The sequence below is a fragment of the Pan troglodytes genome, chromosome 17 (genome assembly GCF_028858775.2).
Source record: "Pan troglodytes isolate AG18354 chromosome 17, NHGRI_mPanTro3-v2.0_pri, whole genome shotgun sequence".
In the NCBI taxonomy this organism is placed as follows: Eukaryota; Metazoa; Chordata; class Mammalia; order Primates; family Hominidae; genus Pan; species Pan troglodytes.
This window is the reverse complement of record NC_072415.2, coordinates 34557720-34582774: the sequence shown is the minus strand read 5'-3', so window position 1 is coordinate 34582774 and position 25055 is coordinate 34557720. Positions and strand designations below refer to the sequence as shown.

General features: G+C 40.9%; 1 long non-coding RNA gene across 2 annotated transcripts in view; it reads right to left on the bottom strand.

Annotated features, from left to right (window-relative positions):
* LOC104003108 (uncharacterized) overlaps nt 1-25055 on the bottom strand; it is a 110311-nt gene that overhangs the window by 59387 nt on the left and 25869 nt on the right. Inside the window, exons 7-8 of one of the 2 annotated variants that reach the window (XR_010152060.1) lie at nt 14851-14933; nt 13113-13302 (exon numbers count right to left, since the gene is read on the bottom strand). This is a non-coding gene — a long non-coding RNA (uncharacterized LOC104003108). The remainder of the gene's footprint in view (nt 1-13112; nt 13303-14850; nt 14934-25055) is intronic. The other variant, XR_010152059.1, reaches the window with a different exon arrangement.

Genomic DNA, 25055 nt, shown 5'->3' with positions numbered 1-25055 from the left:
GCATCTACCATGCTTGCCTTTTGTATACAGAGACACTCCCAGGTTCCTGCTGTTCTAAGAGCTGTTCAAGCATTGAATAAGTAGAGTTCCAATGAGACGAAACCTTCTGCCTCAGCTGGTGTTTAACAAGCTGTTTTCTTGCTACAACTCAGTCAGGATTTCTCTAGCCTTAGCAGAATTACATTTCACATCTCCTCCTGATACATTCCCAACACTCCTTTTACCAAGCAGGAATAAAGACACACACCAACTTAAATAGAAAAGAAAAGCCTGGAAAATGCAATTAGTCTTGTTACTACCTTTTTGACAATGGAGAAGAAAGTGGCTGATAGCCTGAGAGGGAGCTACTGGCCTTTAAGGACTGTGGTATCTAGGATGGAATCTTTATGGAAGCTTGAGCTCCTGCAATGGGATGCTCAATATGACCCCCTTTTGAGGTAGAGATAACATGGAAGGAGGCTTGAGATGACAGTAACACTTGACGTCTTAATGCAAACCTAGGTTAGTTTCAAGGACGGGAGTCCCAGTCACATACACATGAAATAAAGTTTTTGAAAGACAGCTAGAGACAAAATATTTATAATACACATATAAGATTGACATTTTCAAGGATGCCAGCTCAGAATGAATTGCCATGGCCACTGTAGGGGAGGAAAAATCTTTTTCCTTCCAATCTCCTAGTTTCAATGGCTTGGCTCCAAGAATCAAACTGATAAAAGACATTAACAAGAGGAAAAACAGTTTAATTATGTACATGAGCAAGCAAGCGTGGGAATTTCACAAAGAAATAAGACTCGAGGAGATGGCCAGTTGATTGAAGCTTATAGATGTTTGAAGCTGGCATACCATCATAAGCTGAACAAAGAAAAGGGATTTGGGGCTTCTGGGCAGGGAAACAAGTTTTGGGAAGGGGAGAGGAGGAAACGAATGGTAAGTAAGGGTCATCTTGTCATGCAGATAAGAATCTCCCAGGTGATGAGAGAGGTCCTGGGAGTAGCACTCTTCCCCACAGAGAGACATTGTTACTCATGGAAATTTTCTTTATAAATCTAAATTTCCTTTAAAAAAGGGGTGGGGGAAAATCTTTATTTTTAGACAGGAGGAGGCAAAGAACTTCTCCTGGGTCTGCGGGTTCCCAATTGTCTTTAACTCAAAATAATCCTTATACCAAAGTGGCACATTTCAAGATGGCATATTCTGGTACCGTTCATCCCTAACACCACCAGCATGGTCAGGCTGGTGCCCAGAGAGAGCCTTCTGAGGGGAAAGTTTTGTGGTTTTCTCAAAGGCACACAAAATGCTGGCCCCTGAAAAGCAAACCTGCAAAACAGAGGTAGCCATGGAGGATGACCAGTGTCGGGGAAAGAGACTACTGTACGGGGTGAGAGTACAGGGGAAAATAATGCCAAGCCATGCAGGAAAAAGTGGGAAATACCTGCAGGAGACTGGCGGCTTTGGCTTCTCCCTAATCTGCCAGGGTTCTCCAGGGACAGCTTGTTACAGGAGGAATTTCCCAAATGACATCAGCCCTATCTGATATGGAGAAGGCTTGGAGCAGACACCTGAAGGAGAGGCATTCAGTTGATTGACTCAATAACTGAGTTGTGGAGGTGAAGCTGATCGAGAAGAGTTCAAGGGGAGCCAAGAAGAAGTGATACAATGCAAACCAGAAAGGAAAAGCGCAGTGGTCAAGGACAGATAGGAAAGTCAAAAATAAGGTGCACCCTAAAAAGATCTTAGAAAACTGCCTTCTGATATTTCGACTGTAAAAACGATTGGGCACATATAAGAGCAGACATAGGCAAACTCACCTTAAGGAAACAGACTTGCATCAGGTTAGCACAAGTGAGTCAATATATTAATATAGCTACAGAAATCGTGGGTAAAACAAAGAGAGGTTGTTTGGCAAGAGAAATTTTGTAAGTGTTAAGTTGCTTGAGGGAGGAATGCAAGCCTTTGAAGAACAAATCAGTACATCAAGAACTAAGAGACCCAGACCCAAGTTAACCTGCTCCTTTAAGGAGAAGGAGCGAATGAATTATTCTTCACTTGTAAGATGTGAGCAAGTCTGGCATCCCTCAGGCCTCCAGGAATCCCAATTACCTGCTCTGCACTAGATCACAAGCCTGGAGCTCCTAGAAGTTGCCACGAAGAGGACTTGAACCTACAGTTGTGGTGACCGCTACTCTCCCCAAGGTCTCTTCTTACTCTCCAGGTGGAAAAGCGCATGCTCAGGTCTTGCTTCTCATCTCAATTTTCATTAGTGGAGAAAATTTAAAATGATGATCATAATTCAGTGATAGCCATTTCAAACTCTTTCACTGCTAGAGAATGCTAGAATATCTTAAAGCAGCAGTTAAGAGCTGGCTTTCACCTCTCCATCAGAAAACCAAGCAGTTAACATCATTATCATTTGACGAACCATTACCACCACTGCCACGTGATAGCGGAAATTTAAACTGACACTTCTCACTTGCTTCATTAGTAAACCATGTAAGCACTTAATAATGATAATCTGTATTTTATTTTTGCCTTGGTGCTAGAATTCTTCTCATCCTCTGTGCTTTCCAGCAGGAAGTAGATGCAGTCCCTGGTACACTTGTAAGTTTCACAACCAAACCTATTTAAACACAGATGTGCTAGTGGATTGATTTCCTTCTCTTTTCTGGTACAAAATAAAGTAACAGAAGGGGAAGGAGAGAAAGGAACTGATAAAATATCCAATTCAACCCAGAGAAGCACACTGTCTAAAGAGGCAGCTTTGCTCTGCCAATGGCCCATATCTCAAGCAGATACTCCGGAACAGAATAAATTTCTCTAACTCAAACTTCCAACATGTGGCATATATACCTTTATCATCCTACCAGATTCCAATAAGCTTCACGCTTAGGATGTCAGTTCTGTTCCAGGAAAATGTTACCACAGTTAGGTGAAGAAGAAAAGCACTATCTTTGATCCTTTGCTAAGTTACTGAGACCCTGCGCATAGACAGTACCAAAGATGTCCAGGCACACAACCGCCCTGAATGGAGACAGTTGTGGAGCCTCTGTGGATACAAAACAAATAACCAACAATACAGGTTACTGATTTCATAAAGCCAATACCTGCCAATCCTAGTATTACGTACATGACAGATCAATGGGTTATCACACTGGATCATGAAGATGAAGTAGAGTTTATTTAGAAGGAATAAGAACAGGTAATGGGCATCTCTTCCACGTTGAGTAGCAGCATGTTATTTGAGCCACCTCTCCTTCTCTACCCACCTGCTTTCTCCTCCAGCTCCAGGGCTAGGTCTTGTTGGCATAAGCCAATTAGCACCCAACACTCCCTAGACATCCAATTTAGCAATTAGTTGAGATATAGAACTTAAATTAATTCAGCAAAGAAATGCCTGGGGTTTATTTTCATGGTCTTGAGACATCTCTTCCCACCCCCCAGCCCCCACCCCCACAAAAAAAAAAAGAGCTCACTTGTGTTTTCTCTCTCTCTCTCTGTCTCTTCATGGATAATGAGTTACATTGCCACACCAATGGCATTGGCACCTATTCTGTGACTGTGAAGGGATCCAGTCCTAATATGAAGCTGATAATGTAAAAGCTGGAACAGAGAGAAGGAAAGAGACTGGGTCCTGGTTTATGCTTTTGGACCATTGGAGACACCCTGAAGATACCCTACTTACAGACTATGCAAATACGGGAGCCAAAAATTGTGTTTTATTGCTTAACCCAGTGGGAATGGAGGTTTCTGTCCCTTGGAACCAAAAGCATCCTGGCTGACACTCAGAAGACAAGTCAGAACACAACTCACTTGGGCCCAGCAGGAGAGGGGATCCCTCTCTTGATCCCCTTTAATGTCGGCTACATCTTTGCAGAGACAAAGACACAAGAAGGAGGGGATGGAACGTCATAAGAGCCACCTGCCCATCAGCGCCTCTTCAGCCCCCTCTCTTTTTATTAAACTGGGAAGTAGTAGTGTGGGAATGAGAAGGGAAAGAAGAGAGCGAGAGGCAGGATACAGAGGAAAGGTGCCAACTGGAACGTGCCCACATCATCCCTGGGCTGCCCTGGAGCTTTCTATATGAGCATTAACTGATTACACAAAGCCCTTCCTGGAACTGCTCTACTCTTCTGGGCCGAATAGTTAAAGGTGTAAATATTAGTGTATAAAACTGAGTTTAATTTGTTTTCAAACATAATTTGAAGTGTAATTAGCTTTGTTATTCATATTATCAGGAACCTCAAGCTTTGGTTTCCCAAGAGAAATCTGTGTCCTGCACCCATCATAGTAGGAGCTAACTGGCCCATTCTAATAGTTCCCCTGCCCAAATGCAGAGAAGCATCGAGGGGCAGTTAAAATCATTGGAATTGCTGGCTCAGGCTTCACATGATCAGGATAAACAAACCTCCAGCCAAGCAAGTAAAAAACTTGGTTTGCTTTATTTCTCTGCTTTCCCAAGTCACAGCAGTCAAGTCTTCAAGCCAAGATGCCTCTCAAATACCCTCTGAGGATTTCAACTCTTCTTTTTTCTTTTCCCTGGGGATCCCAAGTATAGTAATTTCATAGTCTGTCTCCAATAGGTACTGTGACATTTTCCCGTTATCATTATTGACACCTAAAAAACCTATCCTCAAACACATTCATTGTCTTTTCCAGCCAGGGTGTGGGAAATCCATCTGCCACAAGCACAAGTAGAAACTTGTAAAACAGGGCGGCTGCCATAAGGCATAAAGAAACTTATGACAGAATTGGAAGGCAAGAAAGGTTTTGAGACAAAGTCAGTAAACGCCATCTGTGTAGGCCAAGAGTCATTCCAAAATTTGGGAGCCGCTAAGAAAGACAGAGGGAGACGAGGACAAGAGCAGGGGAGAAGCTTAGGAAACAGGCCGTGTGCTCTTAAGGGGGACTGAGAAATCATCAATTTCTTCCACACAGTTGGCTGATCAACTAGAAGGAGAGTAGGTCAGCCACAAGCCATCACTTTAATACTCTCACTTAAGTCACTCAAGAACTCAAAACGCATAATTTGTGCCCTGTGGAAGGAATCTTTCGCCTTGTCCTTTCTTCTGCCATTAGACAAAAAGTGTGTGAAACCCTTATTGACACAGGAATTAAGTTATCATGATTTTGGAGAACTTTAAAATGGCCTGGGAGAATTCTCAATGCTGAAAGCCTCATTTCCACTAATCCCCTACATTTCCTTCTTTTATTGGCATTTTCCTGGCTACCTCACTCCTATTCCTTCCCTGTTTTATTTCTTCTTTTCCTATCGGAAGTGTTATAGATCACCTCTGGGTAGCCCTTACATCTGACCCTCCTGTGGCAACATGCTCATGCTGAGCTTCAGCAAGAATGGGCCAATAAACACACACAGCACACACACAACACACACACACAAACACACATACAACACACACACACAACACACACATACAACACACACAACACACACACAAACACAACACACACACAACACACACAACACACACAACACACACAAACACACTCAACACACACAAAAACACATATACAACACACATACAACACACAAACACATACAACACACACAAACACACATACAACACACACAAACACACACATACAATACACGCAAACACACAACACACACAAGCACATACAACACACACGAACATACATACAACACACAAAACACATACAACACACAAAAAACACACATGCAACACACACATAGCCCAAACATACAAAAAACATACAACACAAAAAACACACATACCCACAACACAAAAAACACACAAACACACACAAACCACACATACAACACACACAACACACACACAACACACCTACAACACACACATACCCACAACACAAAAAACACACAAAACACACACAACACACAAAAAACACAATACACACAGCACACACAAAACACACACAAACACACAAATGACACACACACACACACAACACACACAATGCACAAAAACATACACACATACACACAACACACAAAAAATACATACAACACAAAAAACACAAAACACACATACTACACATATACAACACACAAAAACACATACAACACACGCACAGCTCACACACAAAACACACACACAACACAACACACATGTACTTCTGCCTTTTATGCCCTCAACCCAAACCTGCTTCAACAAACAACCACAGAGATCTTATTGCTGAATCTCAGTGAAGAGGGGACAGAGAGCCTTCCTCCCAACTAGCCTTCAGCCCTGGACACCAGCCTGTCTACAACAGTAGCAGTAGCAGAAGCTCACCTGTGTGAGTTCCAACTGGGCCCCAGGCAAGGTGCACTGGTGACCCTGCATTGTTGCATATATTTAAAATGCATTACAACATCCCAAGAAAAAAAGCACTTATTATGGACCCCGTCCTGCAGTTGATGAATGTGGAACTCCAGGCAGTTAATGCATTTGCCCAAGGTCTCGGAGCCAGCAAGTGGTGAGGTGGAATTAGAACCCAGGTCTGTGTAACTCCCTAGCGTGAATTCTTTACTTCCAAGCTGCCTTTGCCTTTATTCCGTAAGCAGCGGCCCTGGGAACACCCAGGAAAGAGCCAGGTTGAGGCATGTTTGGGGGCAATGGCATCTTTTTGATAGAAACAAGAAGATTGAGGGTGCGGTGCTGGACGTTCCCACGGACAATGGGCCTGACAGGGCTCATTCATCATGGCCAAGCCAGGTGACAGTGGGGTTCCACCTCACCTCCATTTAACACTATGGGAGGTTACACATTAGAGATTTGGAATCACAAAACTCCCCAGCCCCTGATAAGCCCAGCCAAGCACATAGTTTGCAGGTTATGTAAGCATGTAGAACAACTTCAGACCAGAGTTGTTTTCTTCTCCAACCCCTCCCTCCTCTGCTTTAAATAAGGTCAAAATGAAGTTATTTCATCCAAAAACTGTAAAAATAAAATACTAAATGTCAAGCAACTTAGGCATTTTAAAGTAACACATTATATTCTGCATTAATCCACAGGGCTGTCTTACAAAGAGAAGCTCTTCTCTTCCCTATCACTATTTTCTCACACTGTTCTCCCAGTTACTATTATGGCTCACCCCACACTCAAATGGTAACATTTAAATTGATCAAGCATAGAAACAGACATCATCTCAGTCCCAAGAATCTCCCCCACCTAAGTTAGAGACAGCTGCTGAAAACGAGCTGCTGGAAGGCTCGCGGTGGCGATTCTGCACTGCCTCTTTCTTTTGTGCATTGTCTAAAGTGCATGCACACCTTTCAGTGCAGACAAAACGGTCTTCTTTATCTATAAAGGAGCCACTTAGATCAACCAGACTGGCCACAGGATGTCACTGTTACTCCACACACACACACAATAGCAAGTGCGCGTTTCCACCAGGGGTTGGATCTGGCCCGGGACCTGGGCTCCCCTCAGCCCTGCCTGTCACAGAATTGTCATCCCTTCAGGTGGCACACCACAAGCCAGCAGCGTGTGCCCTGTAAAAGCCATGTAGCCTGACCCATTGTCTCAATATTCGCATTGTTCTGTATCAAAGGGGACAGGAAGAGAAAGAGAAGTGAAAAGAAGAAAAGGATCAGCGTGGTCCCTCACATCACGGGTTCTCCAAGAGTTGGACTTTGAACATTTGATGACCTTGGATAGAGCCCAGGTCCTTTTCATATATTTTATAGTGTTATATAAGGATAAGAACATCTTTTGCTTATCTTTATTTTCTAAAATTTCTGGAAAGAATGTGGAATACTTAAGCTGTTCTTAAGCTGTCTTAACTCTTCATGCGGATGCTGCTTTGCATTGGAGCCTGAGATGAGGCCAACAATGGTTAAATGCTTTCCTTTCATCCCAACAAAGCACCTGCCTCTTCCCATCACCCATTCCTCAAATGTCTCCTAGACTCAGGGGCAAGCCAAAGTCCAGGAAGAATGCATGCTCTGCAGCTGGCAAGCAAATGCCACTTCACAGTTGGCATCATGGAACTCTTATCAGGGAACATGCCAGTAGCCCCTACTGGAGCAGGAGAGTCACCTTGTATTCATGGCTGGCAGCTATTCTTCCTTCCCTGCTAGAGCCCCTCAGAGGGATGGTTTTCTATTTATTTTATTTTATTTTTGAGACAGAGTCTCGCCATGTCACCCAGGCTGGAGTGCGGTGGCGTGATCTCGGCTCACTACAACCTCCACCTCCTGGGTTCAAGCGATTCTCCTGCCTCAGCCTCCTGAGTAGCTGGGATTACAGGCGCATGCCACCACGCCCAGCTAACTTTTTGTATTTTTAGTAGAGATGGGGTTTCACCGTGTTAGCCAGGATGGTCTCAATCTCCTGACCTTGTGATCCACCTGCCTCGGCCTCCCAAAGTGCTAGGATTACAGGCGTCAGCCACCACGCCTGGCCAGAGGGATGGTTTTCTTTCCATGGCTCCTCCATAGTCTAATTCCCCTTTGCCCCCATTTTCTACCATTATCCTCAGTGTATACTCTACAAAGTCATTGGCACAAAATGGTTAAAGCTAGAATCATAGATTACCACAGCCAGTGAGAAGGGGTGTTTTGGGTAGCCACGGAGACATTTAACAATGCAGCATAAAAGGTAATCACAGAACAAAGGTACTTTGACTCATAAAGATGGGGAAAACTTTTTGCCTTACAAAGTGACTATAATAAAGCCTGGAAGTAGCTTTCATTTCAATGGAAGTTACAGCAGTTGAAACCTCCCTGCCACATGTCAGCATTACTTTAGCTACACCATAGCAGCAAAAAGAATTAAAACAAATAAAGCAGATAGTTTCTTGCAGAGTGAGCATTTAAGAAAGGAAACTGATTGTTCCAGCATTTGCAAAGATCTGTGCAGTAGCTAAGAACTTGAGCTATGTAAATACAGTTGATGGAGGCTCTGTTAATCTCCACACTGTCTCTCTGCATATTGATATCAGTATAAGAAAACAGTTAGTTATTTTGACTGGAAGTGGCTTGGATCAGTGTGAGGAGTGGACCACCTCGAGATCTAGGAGAAAATCAGTAGGCTAAAGGGAACCAAATAAAACACAAAGAAATTCCAGACCAGGACAATTGCCTTAACTATACTTGCCTTAGGATTTGAGCAATTCTCTAATGGTAATGGTTTGAAATAAATGCCAGAATAAAATCTGTCCAATAATTGCTTTTATTTCACATTCATATGGCAATTTTTTTGTATCTACATTGCATTAAATACAAAGACAATGATGAACAAGGTAGCATATTCCCTGCCCTCAAGAGGTTAATTAGAGAGACAGACAAAAATGCACTAATACAGTGTGGGAGGGACTGTGTGTAATAAAGAGTCTGGCTGGCCTGTGTCCCCAGATCCGGGGAGATAACCTCTAAACCCTTGGGATTCTGAGTGATTGGAATGTTTGTTATTCATGATGCACCCCTCAGACAACACCTGCAGCTGACACTAACAAGATGACTCAGGACTGGGGCTGGCCACGCCAAAAAGACCAACGGTATGATTAGAAGGTTGGTGCATGAGTCTTAAGATATCAGCCTGACCTTCAGGGAAAGGATGAGGCCTGGAGACTGAGTTCAGCTGCCTGCCAATGATCGAATCAATCAGTGTATGTAAAGAAGCCTCAGTTAACACTCTGGAAGCTGAGCTTGGGAGATCTTCCCTGCTCGGCAATACTCTCTGTGCATTGTTACTCATTGCTGGGAAGGTAACACATCCCTGAGGACACTGGAAGCTTCAAGTTTGGAAACCTCCCAGACTTCTTCCTGGTTAAATACAGCGTTTTCAGGGATTTCTGTGAGTCTCTCTAGTGAATCATCAAGCCTGGGGGGGCCTTGAGGGATGGAGACCCCTAAATTTGTAGCCAGCAGGTCTAAAGTGAGGGTACCCCCAAAGACCCCCAAACTTACGGCTGATGTCAGAAGCCTTGGGCAGACTTCTATCTGTACTGAGGACTGTGCTCCATCTAAAAGTTTGGTCTGACTCTGGATGGGCTGGAACAAAGGAAATTTGGGGTGCTAGAGGCACATGAAGGAGGCATTTGATCCAGACTGTGGGTGGTGGGGAAGAAACGCCTGGAAAGTCCTTCTGGAAAAATTATCTCTGGCACCTGGAGGAAGGATGATTAAGCATTTGAGCTCAAAGTAACCCTTGAGAAAAGCAGACTCAATCCCAAAGAGGATGTTTCATTCTCAACAAAGCGCTGTCTTTGTTTCAAACACCAAGTCATAGAAATACTTCTGGTTTTGCTCAGGAAGTTTCCCTGTCCACAGTGTGCCCAGCCAACCGCTAAAGAAGGAATTCAGTCTCCCAGAGAGGACAGAAGAGACAAACGACTAACCACACCCCAAAATGACGCTGTGACAGAGCAGGGGTGAGCTGCAGGTTACTCACAGGAATCAAGGTGAAGACAGGCTCACCCAGTCACACCCTAAACTACTCCTCTCGTGGAAGGAAGGGTTTATTAATTTCCCTTTGCAGAGAGGAGTTACTAGGCACTGAAAATTTCTAAAATGTATTCAAAGTAAACAGTAAGTCCTTAATACAGGGGGTCAGGCCATCAAAGTATTATATGGCAATGATTGTCCTCGATTACCTTTCCTGAGGGTTCTCATCCATGAGGTGCTTCTTGAGTAAATGCACACAGTTTCTCCCTTCCCCCCCTGCCAGTCCAGATATACTCTCCTCCACAAGCTGGTAAACATTCAAAGGAGAAAGTGACTGAAGAGACTAGGAGGAAGTGTAGACCCTGGATGGAGTGCTTCAGCACTGCACGCACTGCTCCATACTGAAGGATCTATTTATATGTGAATTTATCACCTCAGTCTTACTCTACATGAGAGCAGAGACCATTGTACCCTCAGCCTCCAGCACTCTGGCAAGGCAGTTACTCAGTAAATGTCTGTTCAATCAAATGAAGTTAAATAATAACTCTAAGCAGAAAATAAACCTCTAGTAATATCGCTTCTGATTTCTGAACATGGTCCTGTTTTGAGTTAACTCCCATTGGAGCAGGACACTCCAGTGAGTCTCCTTCCTCCTCCCAACCCCATCACAAGCCCACCTGCCGTTGCTGAAATGAGTGACTGCCTGCTCAATCTCCAGATGCCCACATGAGGGGAAACACTTACATCATCCCTTTTCTCCTCCTCATCTGCAATTTGTCCCTCATCTTCATTCAATTATTCAACAAATATTCACTGAGCACCTGGATCTACTTGCTGGGAACATAGCTGGGAATAACCCCATCCTAACAGAGCTTGCCTTCTTCTGGAGAAAACAGTATAAATAAGTAGCATACGGAGTATATTAAACAGTAATAAATGCAAAGGGCATAAAGCAGAGATAGTGGCAAGGACACAATTGGTGGTGAGGGGTGCAATTTTAGAATAGCCAGAGGAGGGCCACGCATTGGAGCAAAGAGCTGCAGGAGGTGGGGCGTGAGCGACATGGACTCCAAGGAAAGAGCATCCATGCAGAGGACCCAGTCAGTGCACAGATGCGGGGCGAGAGCATGCCTAGCAAAAAGAAAAGCAGAGAGATCAATGCGGCAGAAACAGAATGAGGAGATGAGAGCAGAGAGGAAATAGAGGCAGCTAAGAGTACAATGTAGCAGATTTTACTCTGAATGACATAGACAGCCATCAGAAGGGTTTTCAGCAGAGTGCTATGATCTGATGTGTTTTAACAGGATCATGTAAGCTGCTGGGCTGAGAGGGATTGGAGGCAGCAAGGGAGACTGGCTAGGGGCTACTGTAGATGTCCAAGCAACAGATGTGGACAGCTGAGACCAAGGTAGCAGCAGGGAAAGCAAAGAAAATGATCAAAACCTGGGTATAATTGGAAGGTGGAGATGACCAGATTTGGTGACAGATCAGATATGGGATGTGAGAGAGAGCAGTCCAAGACGGCTCCAAGGTTTGGCCCAAGCTGCCAGAAAGAAGCCACTTTTTGAGATGAAAGATGAAGAAGGCTAGGAAAGAGCAGACCTGGGAGGAAAATATCTGGAGCTTAGTTTGGGGATTACTAACTTTGCGATTCCTGTCAGGCATCCAAATGTTTCCTCCTCCTGATGAGGCAATAATCATATGCATATATATTTATAAATATATATATATATATATTGTGTGTGTGTGTGTGTGTGTGTGTGTGTGTGTGTGTGTGTGTGTGTGTCTGCAACTTGGAGGACATGTCCAGGATGGAGATACCAGTTTTTGAATTAACAGCATATAGATGGCATTAACCAGAGAGGAGAAATGAATTCACCAAAGAAAAAAGAAGGAGGAACAAAGGAGCCAATATCTGTCAATTTTCTAGAATGGCATCAAAACCAACATGCATCCCATGAATCACATTCCACTCCAATTCTTCCCTTGCCTGTAAGTCCAGGACAGAGCCCATTCTTTTCTGTGGCAAGAGAGGTGGACTTGAACTTGGGATGAAAATATGGTGTTGGCCACTCAGAATGTAGATTGTATCTGGTATGGGTAGTGTTCAGTGTATCAAGGTCTTAGGAAGCAAGTAATTATTTCAAGGGAAATAATAACTCAAAATGGTACTAAAATAACTTAAAACTAGAGTGAGGTTGAGGTGAAGAGTGAGGCTGCAGTTGGGAGGGGACAAACTGCATCCCTTTCTCACCTCCTATTCTTGCCTGTCTTTGCAAAACAGAGGCCATGGAACTGCTGCCTCTTCTACTTTCCTATAGGTGACTTTAAGCTCCACAGTTTCTCCACAATTCACATTATGTCATTCTTCTCAATAAAGCCAAAGTAGTAAATGCATACCTCGATGTGATTCAAAGCGGGTAACTTTGGGACAAATTTACAAGTCAAATAGAAAATAATTTGTTAATCCAAGTGTCCCAATTTTGGGCTCAAAAAAAAAAAATCTAACATACTGGCAGCTCCATGCTCGGGGTGAATAACAACAAATAAAGAAGGCCTGAGGCTTGTTCTTAACTGTGATAGAGGCTGGGGGAAGGGGAAGGGATTTGGGGGGAGTCCTAGACAAATGCTCCACGAATTTGCTGTCTCTGGAAAAAGCATTAACTTTTCCAAAAAGAGAAAAGTTAAACAAGCAGTAGCTCATTTCAAGTAGATGAAGGACTTAAAAAGTGAGCATCACCTGTTCTTGGTACCTCTAAATGGCCAACTCTTGATCCTGGAATCACAGAAGCCATGATGGGGAAACCGAAGCCTAGAGCAGGTTCTCACTCAAAGTTGCAAAGCTGGAAAGCTCCAAGCCCTATGTAGAGCCCGTACCTTCTGATCGCCAATCCAGAACATTCTCTACATCACAGCAAATTGGTTCTGAACTAAAAAAGAAAAAAAAAAAACCTCATTTGGTGTTGAATCATGTGAAGTTAGAATTTAAACTTCCAAACTTTCTGCTCTGGATTAGAAAAAAAATGTTTTCCTAAGTGTTAAGAGTTCAAGGTGTCCCAGTGAAGAACACATGAAAGGTCTGCAGCAAGAGAGGTGGGAAATGAAAATACCTTCATTACTGACAGGGTTGATGGTGGAGGTCATGGTTTCTATCTGTGGGGTGGGCTTCCCCACCCCTGAGCCTCCAGATTGGACAGCCTCCCCCACCCATTCCTCTGCAGCACAGGGATGGAGTGGCCCTGTGAAATGTACAGATGGGGAGAAGGAACAGGTGCACCAGATGCAGGCTGTCTGCAGGTGGCCTCACTCCTGTAGGGGGCAGGGCATTGGGGACTGCGCTGCACAAACCCTGTTCTCCTTAGGAACTCACCAGGTGATGAAATCACTCCTCTCCTCTTCTAAGAGGAGCCAGAGGGGCATCGGGTGGTCAGGAGTGTAATTGCTAGTGAAGCTCCCTCGGTGGCAAGGACTTCAGGAGACTGCAAGCGGCATGAGGAGAGCAGAGCACTCCTCTCCCCTGATTGTGTTCAACTCCAGGAGCCACAGTCTCCTAAGCTGCGAGACAGACGCAGAAATATCTCAAGTGGCAAATGATGTGCAAAGCGATGGCAGGTGCCACAAATGATAGTCATTATGACAGAGTAGAAGGAAAGGCGGCGGGAAGAGGGAGGTAGGAGAATAAGGGAGAGAAAAGGGGTAGAGAGAGGTGCAAACCAGCTAGGGATGTAGGAGGTGGAGAAGACCCCGCCAAAGAGCCTGCAGGTGTGAGAATGGCGCATGTGTGCAAGAGCAGGCAGCGCGGTTGGGACCCACATGGGACCGTGAAGACGTGATGCTGCAGGGAACAATGTGTGTCTGCAATGTGCTGCAGCCAGAGTCACTGTAACTTGGTGCTGTGCTGAATGAAGTGGAAGAAATGCTATTAAACTCGTGACTCCATGAGGTAATAATATTCCCAGTGAGCCCACACCTACAGAAATACACCCAGCAAGCAGGCTTTCCAGGAGCCCCCTCTAAGTTATAACAAGCTGCCTGTATCCTGCTGCCAGGATGCAGAGAAAAAATGAAAGCCAGTAACCAACTACATTATAAACTTAGTGACCTGTTTCACCTCCCCTGGTTTAGTGACGAGCTCGGCTGCCTTTTGGGCACGGAGAAAGAAACATAAGGCTAGGATTAAGTTTCCTGGATTTTGAAGTCATCAACAGTCAAAAATGCTTTCAGCTGGCATTTCTCTCTGTTATCCAGTCGGCTTTGATGGATTTATTTTCTTTGCCCTATTTCATGGAAGTTACTGGGGCCAATTTCCGCAAAGATGATTGCCAGGGAGTTTTTTTAGGTGGACACGAGGTGGCGCTGTCTCTCCAGCTGTTTCAGTACTCTCTTAGGACGTGCAGACTGGTTTCATTAAAGTCCTTAGAGCTTTCTAACTTGCAGTGAGAGTGAGGAATTCAATGGTCAGAAAGACACTCACTTACTTTCTCCAATCTGTGGGTCTCCGAGCCCCGGGAGAGCGGTAGAATCCTTTATACACTTCACAGTCTCACAGTTTTATTTCTCTCTGTAGCAAGTGAAGCAATTAGAAAGTAGTGCTGTATTCAAATATTCATAGTCAGCAATTGGAATTCTTGCTCGTTTTAGACTCTGGCATTTTGATTTATAAAACAAGTCTTTCTTCTTACTACAAATTACCAATGACTTCCCAATTTATTTTTAAAAATTCTCTAACAGCGTGCCCTACTTGAGGACATTTCTATTTCTGCTAAAAGACCAGGATCTCTTACATGGATTAGAGCCTAAAAATCCTGACCGGGAGATTGTAAGTCTTGCAGCTCTGGAATAGACTGAGTATCATTTCCCTTTGGGATTTATGGAGATAGCAGCAATGATCGGGGATGGTCTCCCATGAAGAGAAGACAGTGCCTCCGTGCAGTTAAGCCCCCTTGCTAAAATCACATTACAATCAAAGATTCAATTAGGCCCCAGGCCTCCTGATTCCTGATGCAATGCTTTTTCCATGACACTCCTCTGTCTCCGTGAGTCCAAATATCTACACGTGCCTGGATTGATAATACATGTTACATGATGTTTGAAAATTTTTACTGGGTTATCTGTAATTCTAAATAGACATGCCAAGAAACCCAGTGGCTTCTAAGCAGCATGTATCAATTCAAGAGAAAAGCGATATTCTAACTTCTGGCAAAACAGCAAGTATCAAGAATATCACTTACCACAGCTGACGTGATAAGGATGCTGCTGAGGGACCAGCATGCTGCCTCATCCCAAATATCTGCCACGGCTCCTCCCAGGGGCCAGGGAGCTGGGTGGCAGAGTCCCAGGCTTTTCTCTCAGATCTTTTCTCTGAAGTGCTCCTAATCCTCTCCACCCCCCACCCCCGTCTCTCTCCTCTCTCTCGTGAGAGCCTCGCCTCCCAGAGCAGAGTTAATTAGAGCATAGGCTTACTTCCAGCTTCTGACCACAATATGTATCAGCTGTGAGTGGAGGAATGAATCTGATCTGAAATTTTAAATCTACGTTTTCCTTGATATTTACAGATCTTACTGTTATTTGGGCTTGTGACCCTGGAATCTGTGTTAGTTGATTTTATATTGATGCATATTTTGCATGCTCTCTAGTCCAAATTACTAAGAGATGAACATGTTTCTCAGGCAAAGGGTCCACTCGGGTTTCTAATATTACTGCCCCTAGTTTCATCCAGAAACTGGAAGGCTGAAGTCTTCTTCATGATAATAAGCTGCTTGCTTCCACAAGTTTCGGTTTTTTCTGCTTTATGAGAACTAGATTGTTCAGACCCAATTACAGGTAAAAAGTCTAATATTTCAGGTTGGTTTTAAAAAAAATTTTTTTTTTTTCACTAACGAAGTGTGAAAAAATTTACTAATACACTAGATAGTAATTTTAAATCAATTAAAATAGAAATTTGGGGGTTGCTGGGAAGGGGAAAATTGAGGAAGTAAGTTATCTCATTTTCTTTTTCTTTTTTTTTTTTTTTTTTTTTTGAAACAGAGTCTCACTCTGTCACCCAGGCTGGAGTGCAGTGGCGCGATCTTGGCTCACCGCAAGCTCCACCTCCCAGGTTCACGCCATTCTCCTGCCTCTGCCTCCCGAGTAGCTGGGACTACAGGCACCCGCCACCACGCCCGGCTAATTTTTTTTTTTTTTTGTATTTTTAGTAGAGACGGGGTTTCACCGTGTTAGCCAGGATGGTCTCGATCTCCTGACCTCGTGATCCGCCCGCCTCGGCCTCCCAAAGTGCTGGGATTACAGACGTGAGCCACCGTGCCCAGCAAGTTATCTCATTTTCTAGAGCAATGAAATAATATGGATGCAATTCATTCATTTATTTATCCACAGAATGTATATGGGAGAGTTTGTTTATTAGATATAGAATACTTATTATATTATGGTTATTATATATGAGGAACTTCAGGTCCTAGAGAGAGATGATGGTGAACCAGAAACACTCGATCTGTAAATATTTTGTGAATCAATGAACAATAAATGAATAAATACATTGCATTTATATTATTTCAATTTAATTATTTTAGATACAGCAATGCTATTCTTCATCTACCCCCATTTTGGCTTTTTAGATTTTTAAAAAATTTTTTAAAATTGTTTTAATTGACATAATGATTGTACATATTTATGGAGTATATAGTGGTGTTTTGATACATATAATGTATATTGATCAGATCAGGGTAATTAACATATCCATTATCTCAAACATTTATCATTTCTTTGTGCTGGGAACATTCAATATCCTTCTTCTAGCTATTGGAAACTATTTAATGTATTAGTGTTAACTATAGTCATCCTACACTGGCATAGAACACTAGAACTTATTCCTCCTATCTATCCAAATTCAGTTTTAAATGATTTCACTGATATATACTGTGGATGAAAAAAATTATTCCCTAACCTGGCTCAAATACTTTTTATCCAAATCTCTCCAAATTCAGTTTTAAATGATTTCACTGATATATACTCTGGATGCAAAATATTATTCTCTAACCTGGCTCAAATACTTCTTATTTGATCCAAGTTCTTTTATGATAAATACATGCAGCTTAATCCTCCACTGATGACCAATTTATCCCCCGGGTAGCCACCTGGCCTTAGAGAAATTCACAGTCCCAAAAAATCTTGAAATCAAATGTCTACAGGGCCAGGTGGTCATTAAAAAGCGAATCAGGTGGGGCTAGGCAAGGACTGAGGTGAGCTGGAGAGCAGAGCTCCAGGACCTTCTAAAGGGCTGATGGCCAACTGTTGCCTCAGGGAAGCAAAGCTGTGTTGCGAGATCTTCAAATTAGAAAATCTATATTGCTGCACAAGATCTCTGATTTTTAAATGATAACAAGAGAGTTTGTTAGAACACTGTGCAGGCCAAATAAAACATGTTTTTGGGCTGGATCCAGGCTGTCAATCTGAGACCTCTGATGTATAGTGTCAGATTAAATGAAGCTTTTAGCGAGATAATAAACCCAATCCACCAACCTAATTCAGAAATACCTGGCTTTATGAAGATGGCTTCCTTCACAGCTAGAATTTGTTTAATCCCTAAATGGAAACGTTTATTAATTAAACACAGCACCATCCTATTGACACATTTGGTGAATATCACCAAAACTTCCAACAAGCTCATGCAGAATTTGAACTAGAAGAGGGTAAGAACCTTTACAGGGAAAGGTTACCTATATTGTAATTGCTCTGCCTTTTTTTATGTAAACGAAAAGTAAGTGATATTGAACCTCTGCAAAAGGCTTCTTAAGATGTAGAAGAGTACGGAATTTTTATTATCTTAGCAGAATCTAATATAATAGCTCAAATAAATCAATACATTTATTATCAAAACAAAGCTTCAGGCCAGGCGTGGTGGCTCACGCCTGTAATCCCAGCACTTTGGGAGCCCAAGGCAGGCAGATCACAAGGCCAGGAGATTGAAACACAGTGAAACCCCATCTCTACTAAAAATACAAAAAATTAGCCGGGCGTGGTGGCAGGTGCCTGTAGTCCCAGCTACTGGGGAGGCTGAGGCAGGAGAATTGCTTGAATCCAGGAGGCGGAGGTTGCAGTGAGCCAAGATCATGCCACTGCACTGCAGCCTGGGTGACAGAGCGAGACTCCATCAAAAAAAAAAAAAAAAAAAAAAAAAAAAAAAAAAAAAAGCTTCAAAAGAGTTTCTAGGTTATTATTCCTCAATTTCTCATAAAAGCAAAGAAAAAGTTGGCTGATGCTTTAGATCATGTATTCACTTGACAAACATTTATTTTTGTTCCTAGAATAACCTGGCATCTTGAGATACTTAGTTTATTATGCTCTGAAGGCTTTTCAGCACAGAGTCTGCCTTTCAACAAATCATGCTCAACACATATTTATTAAATACTACTTTCTAGCAAATTTATTATAGAAGCAGATTTTACCTTCTGGTATTGGCAACATAAGATATCTCAAGTACCACATAAATATATACACTTACTATGTACCTATAAAATTTAAAGATAAAAATAATGGCCAGGCATGGTGGCTCATGCCTGTAATCCCCGTATTTTGGGAGGTCAAAGAGTGAGAATCGCTTGAAGCCAGGAGTTGAAGACAAGTCTGGGCAGCATAGCAAGACCCTGTCTCTACAAAATATAACAAAAAAATAGCCAGGTGTGGGTGTGCTGTAGTCTCAGCTACTCAAGAGGCTGAAGTGGGGGATCACTTGAGCCCAGGAGTTTGAGTTTGTAGTGAACTATGATCATGCTGCTGCATTCCAGCCCAGGTGACAGAGCAAGACCTTGCCTCGAAAATAGAAATAATGAAGAGGTCAGGTATCCTCCTTTAGAGAAAACAAGCATAAAATGGACAAAACTGTCTTTTAAAAAATTTGTTTTGGCATGCAGAAACCTACCAAAGCCAAAAAATAAATTAAGCAGAATTTATTCTAATACACAAAAACTGATTGAGTTTTTGGGCAAGAATGATGGAAGTCTGTGGCCTCTTGCCTGGGCTGTTCCTATGCTCCCCTTCCTCAGTTCAATTGGCAAGAATATGGCCATACCAACCTAGGCGGGCTGTAATTAGAAAGGGATTTTGCTGCCAAAGAAGGCAGGCTTGCCTTGGGGTATAGGGGAAGGAACAAACTTCTATTACATTCACACCTAAATATGGCAGCTTTGGTTTGGAATAGACTGTAAAAACCTGCAGCTTTTCTAGACTTAGGTCTTGTTTCTCAGTTTAAGGTGAGTGACTGACCAGCCAGAAATTTAATAAGGCAATCTTGGAATTTAGAACATCATGAAAGGGCTGAGATAAGCTCTCCACACATCCCTGGCTGATGGCTAAACTACCCGTGTGTAGGAGAGATCCAGAGGTCCCTTAGGAAATGTGATAAACCAAGGGAGACGTGAGAACTGGCTGCAACTTTGCATATGTTCCTCACATAACTCAATTGGCACAGGATGGAAGTCTAATAGGTTCAAGGTGTTTGAACGAAGCTTGAGCCATTAGTTGACCATTAAACTACACAGACAGAGGAGTGACCTCTAGAGAGCCAGGTTAAAAAATAGAAATAGAAAAAACAGATGGGCCAAGGCATCAGCAGTTGCATATTGTGTGGGAGAGGTTTTCCACAATGTAAATTACTAGACATGTAAAAAACAGGAAAGTATGACCTGTACTTGGAGGATTTGGGAGGAAACAATTTTTAGAAACTGACTCTGAGTGATCCTAGATGTTAGGCTTAGCAGGCAAGACTTTACACAGCTGTTATAGATGTGTTCAAATAAGTAAACTAAAACAATAAACAAAAAAGAGTTAGAGAAAATGATGCTCAAAGGATAAAAGAAAAATATGCTAACAACTGGTCAAGAAGTAAGAAGTCCACACAGAGAAATAGAAGCTATATGAAAGAACCAAATGGAAATTCTAGAGTTTAAGAGTATAACTGAAAGAAAAAAAAATCACCAGCTAGGAACAACTGCAAAGTTGAAATGGCAAAAGAAAGAAGAGGAAACTTGAAGATAGATAAATGGAAACTGTTAAATCTGAAGAACAGAGAGAAATAAAGGGAGAAAAATAAACAGATCCTCAAAGGCTTGCCAGATAACATCAAGCATTTCAACATATGTGTGATGGGAGTTCCAGCAGAAGACAAGGGAAAGGTCCAGAAAATTCACTGAAGAAATAATGGCTGAAATCTCCCAAAACTTGAAAATCATTAACTTACAGATCCAAGAAGCTCAACAAGCATCAGATAAAATAAGCACAAAGAGAACCACATAGAGATACATCATTGTCAAACTACCAAAAGACAAAAACAAAGAGAAGATCTCTAACGCAGCAAAAGAAAATGACTAATCCTGGACAAAAGAATAACAGGATAAGCAACTGACTTTCATCTGAAACAATGTAACCCAGTGGGCAGTGGAATACCATATTCAAAGCACTGAAAGAAAAAAAAGTCAACCTGAAATTCTACATTCAGTAAAATCATTGTTCAAAAAGAAATTAAAGTAAAGAAAGTTCCAAGTAGACAAAATGAGAAAATTCCTTTATAGCAGAACTTTGCTACAATACATACTAAAATTTAAGTTCTTCAAGATGAAAGGAAATAGAGTAACTGAAATCTCCAGAAAGAAATAAAGAGAATGTGAAATGGCAAGTAAATTGGTAAATATTAAAGATTGAAGATCATATATGTTTTTTTCTTTTCTTATACTAATTTTTTATAGGCATAACATTGTTTAGGGCATTAATTACAACACCATATTTTTGGTTTATACCTGACATTGATATAACATATATAATAATACTAGAAGGAACAAGAAAATTGAGTTATATTAGTTACTATACTCTTCTCAAATTAAACCAGTATTAACCTGAGATTGTCATAAATTAAAATTGAATATTGTAATCTCTAAAGCAACCACATTTTTAAGTTTTCAAAAGCTATGACTACAAAATAAACACAGGATTTAAAATGGCACACTAAAAAATATTTATTTAACACAAAATAGTCAGCCAAAGAGGAATAGAGGAACAAGAAAAAGGACATGGACCTTATAGGGAAAAAATAGCAAAATGGGAGGCATAATTCAATGATGTCAATAATTACATTAAATATTAATCAACTCAATGCTCCAATCAAAAAGCAGAAATTATCAGACAATAACAAACAAGATTCAATTTATATGCAGTCTACAAGAGAAACACCTTAAATTCACACATGATAAATTCACATATTCACATGTTAAATTTACATATTCACTATACTCCATGAATAGAGTAACTGTAGGAGAATTACAGTGGCTATGCTAATATCAGACAAAGCAGACTTTAAGAAAAGATGTATTGCTAGAGACAAAGAGGGACATTTCATAATGATAAAAGTATTGACATGACCAGAAGATATAATAATCATAAATATGCATATACCTTATCACTAGGGCCAAAAAATTACATAAAACAGATTGAAAGGAGAAATGGACTATTTAATAATTATATAGAGAGACTTTAATACTCCTATCTCAGTAACTGAAAGATCATAACGGAAAATCTATAAGGATACACAAGTCTTGAACAACTTGATCAAACTGACAAATACAGACCCCCTCAACCCAAAAACAGAATATACATTCTTCTCAATAGCAGACAGAAATCTTAGAAATCCCCAAATATTTCAAAATGAAACAACATACTTCTCAATATCTCATGATTCACATAACAAATCATAAGGGAAATTCAAAAATATCATAAACTGAATGTAAATGAGAACCAATATATCAAAATCTATGTGTCACAGCTAAAATGTTGCTTAGAGAGAAATTTGAGCTTTATATACTTCTATTAGAAGGGGGGAAATACCTTACATCAATAATGCAAGTCTTCATCTTGAGAAGTTAGAAAAAGAAAGCAAATTAAGCACAAAATACTAGGAAGGAAATAATAAAAATCCGAGCAGAATGCCATGAACTAGAAAATAGAAAAAAGCAATAGAAGAAAGTCAATGAAATCAAAAGTTGGTTCTTTGATATGATCAACAAAATTGAAACAGTAGGCTAGCTAGACATCAGTCAAGAAACAAAGAGAGATAAAAATTTTTCCAAATTTGGAAACAAAAGAGGGAATGTGACTACAGACACTACAGAAATTAACAGGCTTATAAAAGAATATAATGAACAACTTTATGCCAACGAATTTGTTAACTTAGATGAAATGGACAAATTCCTAGAAAGACACAAATTATCAAAATTGACTCGAGTAAATAGAAATTTTGAATATACTTATGCCAAGTAAAGAAATTGAATTAGTAATTTAAATTCTCTCCACAAAGTTCACACACAGATGGCATCATTGATGAATTCTTTCAAACATCTAAGAAAGATATAATACTAATTCTACGCAGCCTGTTTCAGAAAATAGAAAAGGAGAGAATACTTTCCATTGTATTCTATGAAACAACTATTAGCTGGATACTAATGCTAGACAAAGGAATTAGAATAAAAGAAAGCTATAGCCCAATATCCTTCATGGACACAGATTTTTAAATCCTTGAGAAATATTAACAAATAAAATCTAAAAGCATATGAAAAAGATTATACTCAATGGTCAAATGAAGTGTATCCCAGAACTGCAAAGTTGTTTTAACATCTTAAAATCAATTAACATAAAATACCATAGTAATAGAATAAACAAAAAAATTAATCATCTTAATAGATATAGAAAACAATTATTTGATGATTTGATTCATTATATAAATTCTCATAAAATTAGGAATGAAGGGAACTTCCTCAGCTGGATAAAGGACGTCTACAGAAAACTTTGGCAACTAACATCATCCTTCATGGTTAAAGGCTGAAAGTTATCCTCCTAAGATCAGGAACAAGGGAGAAATGCATGCTCTCACCATTTCTATTTAACACTGTGGGACAAAACAAAACAAATAAATAAAAGGCATGCATGTTGTAAAGGAAGATGTAAAACTATCTTTATACACAGACATAATCTTTGATACAGAAAAGCTTAAGGAATCTACCAAAAAATCTACTAGAGTAAGTAAACAAATTTAGTAATGTCACAATTACAAGGCCAATATACAAAATTCAGTGAGTGGCATTTTTATATATTAGCACCAATCAATTCAAAAACTCAATTAAGAAATCATTCACAAAGCATCAACAATAATAAAATACCTAGAAATAAATTTACTGAAGGAATGGCGAAACTTAAAGGAGACCTAAAATAGTGGAAAGATAAACCACATTCGTGTGTTGAAAGATTCAATATTATTAAGATGGGAATTCTCTCCAAATTGATCTTCCCATTCAAGACAATTCTTATTAAAATCCCAGGAAGTGTGAGCACAGTGGCTCACGCTTGCAATCTCAGCACTTTGGGAGGTCCATGCGGGAGGATCACTTGAGCTCAGGATTTGAACCTGGGCAACATAGTGAGACCTTGTCTCTATGAAAAATTAAAAAAGGAGGCAGGAGGGTAGTTGGAGCCCGGGAGACCGAGGCTGCAATGAGCTGTGATTGTGCCACTGCACTCCTGCCTGGGTGACAGAGAGAGACCCTGCTTCAAAAGCAGCATTTTTTTTTTTTTTTAGAAATTGATGACAAGTTGATATAAAATTAATATGGAGATACAAAGGATCTTAAATAGCTGAAACAATTTTGAAAACGAATAAAAAATTCTTAGGATTTGTACTCACTGATTTCAAAACCTACTGTAAAGCTATACAGTAAGCAAGACAATGCAGTACTGGTTGTAAGAATAGTCATATAGATAAAAAATGGAACAGAGAGTTCAGAAATGAACCAAAACATATATGGTCAACTGATTTCAACATAGTGCCAAGGCGATTCAACAGAGAAAGAATAGCCTTTTCCGGAAAGTATGCTAGAACAATTGGACATTCATATACAAAGTAAACTAAGAAGCTTGATCCTTAACTCTCATCATAGAAAAAAATTAATGCAAATGGATGCCTGAACTAAGAGTGAGCTAAACTATAAAACTCCTAGGAGAAAATTTTTGTCACTTAGGTTAGGCAATTTTTTTTTTTAATGAAATTAAAAGCATCATTAGAAAAGAAAAAAATTGATAAATTATACTCTATCAAATATAAAAATTTTGCTTTTCAAAAGACATCATTAGAAAATTAATAGAGGCCACAGACTGGGAAAGAAGATTTGCAAAACATACATTTCATAAAAGACTTCTATTCAGAATATATAAAGCACTCTTACAACTCAATAATAAGACAACATTTTAAAATCACAAAAGATTTAAATGGATACTTCCCCAAAGATGGCATACACATGGCAGAAAAGCACATTTTAAAATGCTCAAAATCATTAGTCATTAGGGAAATGCAAACTTACAATGAAAGACACCACTGATTGGGAGCCAAGATGGCCGAATAGGAACAGCTCTGGTCTACAGCTCCCAGCGTGAGCGACGCAGAAGACGGTGATTTCTGCATTTCCATCTGAGGTACCGGGTTCATCTCTCTCGGGAGTGCCAGACAGTGGGCGCAGGTCAGTGGGTGTGCGCACCGTGCGCGAGCCGAAGCAGGGCGAGGCACTGCCTCACTTGGGAAGTGCAAGGGGTCAAGGAGTTCCCTTTCCAAGTCAAAGAAAGGGGTGACGGAGGGCACCTGGAAAATCGAGTC